Source organism: Crocuta crocuta, unplaced genomic scaffold, assembly GCF_008692635.1.
Source record: "Crocuta crocuta isolate KB4526 unplaced genomic scaffold, BGI_CrCroc_1.0 scaffold142, whole genome shotgun sequence".
NCBI classification, from domain to species: Eukaryota; Metazoa; Chordata; class Mammalia; order Carnivora; family Hyaenidae; genus Crocuta; species Crocuta crocuta.
Window position 1 is genome coordinate 909078 of NW_027528892.1, and position 5304 is coordinate 914381.

General features: G+C 43.3%; 1 protein-coding gene across 1 annotated transcript in view; it reads right to left on the bottom strand.

Annotated features, from left to right (window-relative positions):
- The window catches only part of CDC42EP5 (CDC42 effector protein 5), a 14623-nt gene extending 9850 nt beyond the window's left edge, over positions 1-4773 (bottom strand). The window contains 1 exon segment of the mRNA XM_077757074.1: positions 4338-4773. The gene's annotated coding sequence lies outside the window, so the exon portion shown is untranslated.
- Positions 4774-5304: the final 531 nt, after the last annotated feature.

Below are 5304 nucleotides of genomic sequence, written 5' to 3' on the forward strand. Positions count from 1 at the left end.
CAGGAAAAGTTCCTGGGAGCCCACCGCAAGAGCAACTCTTCTGGTACCAGTGGAACATCTGAGGCAGGAGGGAAGGGCCAAACTCCGGGCCAAATACTCTGAGCCTCGGTCTTCCTTTTGGGGTGGTAGAGGGGATTCCTAAGATCCTTACTGCCTTGATGCTAAATGTGGGCAGGTGGGATTGTGGTAAAAGCCCGTTCACTGACATCATACAGGCTTGGCTTTGGGCCTCATCTCCACCTACTCTTGCCTGTGTGGCCCCTGGCTAGTCACTTTCAGCTCTTGGCCTCAGTGTCTTCATCTGTACTAGCTGTCTGTGATTCTAACAGTAATCTACCAAAGAGCATCCATCATTCCTGAACGTAGGCAGTTTTGCAGGCTGTGTCTAGGCACATAATGATTAGGGTGATGGTGATGATGGCAATAATAGTAATAACAGTTCCCATTCCTGCATGAGTGCAAACTCTATGTCAGGCACTTTACTCCACACGCCACACATAAAACTGTTTAGTTTCCTACCAAAACCCTGTGAAATAGGTCCTAGCTTTATCCTCATTCTAGAGATGACAACACAGACGCATGAGGGGTGACCCTCCCTAAGTCATGTAGTTAATGAAACAGACCTACACTCAAATCCCAGGCTACCTGGCTCCAGATGCTGCCTACTTAGTTGAACTTCTTGCCTCCCGTGAAAGGCAGAGTATAACAATCTCTGACCATCAATCTTCCAAACACTCTTGAGAAGCAGGCAACCATCTTACAGAAAAGCAGAATGAGCCTCAGAGAGGTGAAGTGATATTCTCAAGGACACAGAGCTAGCAAGAGGCAGCTCTACGCTTTGAAACCAGTTTGCTGTACCCCCAAGTCTGTTATCCTTCGACCATACTCAAAAGCTGGTACCCTGAACTTGGTCTGGTAAGAGATCTTCTGAGTTTGAGCTAACATTAGTACCGGCTAACATTCTGAGCTTCTGAATTCTGTTTCCGTTCAGGATGCACAGATTGTGAAGGGGGCCTGAGTTAATGTCAAATACTGACATCCCTCTATATTTTTCCAACTTACCCTCAAGTTTTGACAGAATATTTATTTGACCCCTGCGTGGAGACTATATAGGAAGACCAAAAATGGGGGCTCACTAAGGCAAACTTGCCAACCTAGATATCAGAATATGGCAACTTTGCCCCCACTGCCCCCACAGACTCTGGCCTTGGTGCTGAAATACAGACAAGTCCCGATCAGCACCATGGATAGCAACCACAGAACCCACCCACTGGGGTTTGGGTCCTGATGGGTGAAATAGGGAGGGTGCTTATACACAGGTCCAGGATGTTGGGGACAACCAAAGAAGGAGGCAGAATTTTGCAGGACACAAGGAAGCTCAACATGTAGACGTGGATCAGATTGACCACAGAATGCTGTCATCTGATTTCTTTTCTACTCTACACTGGGGCAGGCAGAGAGACACCAATAATGAAAGTGCTCTGGACTTTGGTCATAATGTTGTCTTTTCTGGATACGTGTACAGTCTGAGTACATGCACTCATAAAGTGTCAAGGCTGTTTGATTTACAAGCAAACATTAATGACATCATCGCTTTTTCTGCCTATTGCAGCAAAGTTCATATGGCATAAAATTGGCCATTAACCATTTTTTCTATTTATTAATATAGTTTAATAATATTATTTTAGAATCTTAATGGAATTTATTTTTTATTATTTTTTTTTACAAATAGTTTATTGTCAAGTTGGTTTCCATATAACACCCAGTGCTCATCCCCACAAGTGCCCTCCTCCATGCCTGTCTCCCCCCTCCCCCCCACATCCATCAGTCCTCAGTTTGTTCTCAGCATTCAAGAGTCTCTCATGGTTTGCCTCTCTCCCTTTCCCCCACCATTTCCGCCCTTCTTCTCCCCCTTGTTCCTCCGTCAAGTTCCTCCTAATCCTCCTATACGTGCAAACATATGATATTTGTCCTTCTCTGCCTGACTTATTTCGCTCAGCATAACACCCTCAAGGTCCATCCATGTTGCTACACATGGCCAGATTTCATTCTTTCTCATTGCCATGTAGTATTCCATCATATAGATAAACCACATCTTCTTGATCCATTCGTCTGTTGATGGGCACTTAGGCTCTTTCCATGTTTTAGCTATTGTGGAGAGTGCTGCTATGAACATTGGGGTCCATGTGCCCCTATGCATCAGCACTCCTATGTCCCTTGGGTAAATTCCTAGCGATGCTATTGCTGGGTCATAGGGAGTTCTATTGTTAATTTTTTGAGGAACCTCCACACTGTTTTCCAGAGGGGCTGCACCAGTTTACATTCCCACCAACAGTGCAGGAGGGTGCCCGTTTCTCCACATCCTCGCCAGCATCTAGAGTCCTCTGATTTGCTCATTTTAGCCACTCTGGCTGGTGTGAGGTGGTATCTCAGTGTGGTTTTAATTTGTATTTCCCTGATGAGGAGGGATGCTGAGCATCAGCCATTAACCATTTTAAAGTGTACAATTCTATGGCATTTGGTACATTCACAGTCTTGGACAGCCATCACCTCTAATTAGTTCCAGGGTGTTTTCATCATCTCAGAAGGAAGCCCTGTTCCAATTCTATCAGTCAGGGATTGTCCCAGAAACAGAACCAAATAAGATGTGTGTGTATATATATATATATATCTATAAACAGATTTATCATTAGGAATTGGCTCATGCCATTATGGAGGCTAGTAAGTTCACAATGTAAAGGGTGAGCTGGCAGGATGGAGACTCAGGAGAGGTGATGCTCAAGTTCATGTCCAAAGGCTGTCCACTGGCAAAATTCCTTCTTGCTCAGAGGAGATCAATTTTTGTTCTACCACTTACATTACGGAGAACAGCCTGCCTTATTCAAAGTTCATCAAGTAAATTTTTTTATTTAAAATTTTTATTTAAATTCTAGTTAGACAACATATATGGTAAAATAGGTTTCAGGAGTGGAATTCAGTGATCCATCACGTCCATACAACACTCAATGCTCATCACAAGTGCCCTCTTTAATCCCCATCACACATCCACTTCCCCTCACTAACCCTCAGTTTGTTCTCTATTGTTAAGAGTCTCTTATGGTTTGCTTCCCTCTCTCGTTTTCCCCCTTCCCCTATGTTCTTCTATTTTGTTTCTGAAATTCCACATATGAGTGAAATCATATAGTATTTGTCTTCTCTCTCACTGACATATTTCACTTAGCATAATGCTCTCTAGTTTCACCCATATTGTTGCAAATGGCATGATTTCATTATTTTTGATGGCTGAGTAATATTCAATTGTATATATACACCACATTGCTTTATCTATTCATCAGTTGATTTAACATTTACCCAATAAATGTTAAAGCATCCAAAAACACCCTCACAGAAACACCCAGAATAATGTTTTACTACACACTCGACCATGGCCCCAGCTAAGTTGACACATAAAATTAATACAAAGTCCTTTGTCAATTTGCCACTTATCTGCATCTCAAACTATATTTACTCTCCAGATAAACATGATGATGAGGTCATACTTTCACCCCACATGATACAACCACCCTACATACAGCTGGAAACACACCAACCCTTTCCTCAGAATAGGGTCAAAGTCCTTGGGTGGTGTTCACGCTTTTCCTTGGTATCTCATAACTCATTACTATGGTGTAAAGTTGACAATACTTAAATAAATACAATGATATAAACTAATACATCTCATGTTAGATGATAAGAAGACAGGAGAGGGAAGAAAACAAAGGTACATATAAAGATATATGTTATGTATATAATATAATGAAAGGAGGAAATACTAATGATAATTATAGCATTCATGTCTGTAACTGGTCACGTGGTCATAGCTGGTCTTTATAACTACCTTTTCCCATCACCCATTCTATATTCTCTTTGTCCTGATTAAACACCTTAGCTGGTTGTGGTTCTTTGCCTGGTATGATGATTCAAATCTACCCTGCTGAAGGATCTGGGCCATTTAGTACTCCTTTCTGGATTGGGTTGTGGTTTTTCATTGATCTTAATCACATGGCAGGTGGTTCTTTTTTTTTTTTTAATGTTTTATTTATTTCTAGGAGAGAGAGAGAGACAGCGTGAGCAGGGGAGGGTCAGAGAGAGAGGGAGTCACAGACTGAAACAGGCTCCAGGCTCTGAGCTGGCAGCCAGCACAGAGCCCGACGCGGGGCCCGAACCCACGAACCGCGAGATCATGACCTAAGCGAAAGTCGGACGCTTAACCGACTAAGCCACCCAGGCGCCCCACACGGCAGGTGGTTCTAAGAGAGGCCCTAGGGATCTGCTGTTCCAGACACACTCTTCCTCACCTCTGTCACCGCAGAGCAGTAATCCAGTAACCAGTAATTCCTTTCTGTGCCTGTGGATTCAGAGGCAGGAGGAGCCCAAAGTGGCACTCTTCGCTTCCAGGTCAATAGAATCCTTGTTGCATCTCTTAGTGGAAGCACTTGGAATATGAGCTCTAGGCCAGTAAATCGTTAAGGTCACAGGAAGGAAAGCATAAGGCAGGAAGGAAAGCTTTAGCTAGTGTGTCACTAGGAATAGTCCCTAGATTGCTGGAGTCTCCAATCCTGGCTATTGGAGAAGCAGAGCCATATATTAGATGCTGATTCAGAGGATATGCAGCCTCTTAGAACACAATGCCCCAGCCCTGTGAGGTATTGCCATTTAGCGTATGCTGTAGCTGAGTCTTCAAAGGCCTTTCCCACATTCTATCAAGCAAAATGCTTCAGGATGGGGGCAGAACATGGTAAGACCAGAGGATTCCTTTCTTCTTTTTCTTGTACAGCTTTTTATTATTGCTGGAGTTAATAGTCTTTTTTTTTTTTTTTTGCAATTTATTGTCAAGTTAGCTAACATACAGTGTATACAGTGTAGTCTTGGCTTTGGGAGTAGATTCCCGTGTTTCATCACATACATACAACACTCAGTGCTCATTCCAACAAGTGCCCTCCTCAATGCCCATCTCCCATTTTCTCTGCCCCCAACCCCCTACCCTCATCAACACTCAGTCTGTACTTAAGAGTCTCTTATGGTTTGCCTCCCTCTCTGTTTTTATCTTATTTTTCCTTCCCTTCTCCTATGGTCCTCGAGCACGAGCCCATTGCCACACTTCTTTGGCTGTGAAGTGAGTTCTTTGGTCTGATGCAAGGATAGCATGGTAGCAATCAAGGCATTCTGTAAGTCCACTGATGGTAGTTTTGGCAGAAGCATTGTGTGCCTGGAAGGCAAATTTGTGTACAGAGTAAGGCTCTACTGAGTAGGGACAAAAGCTGT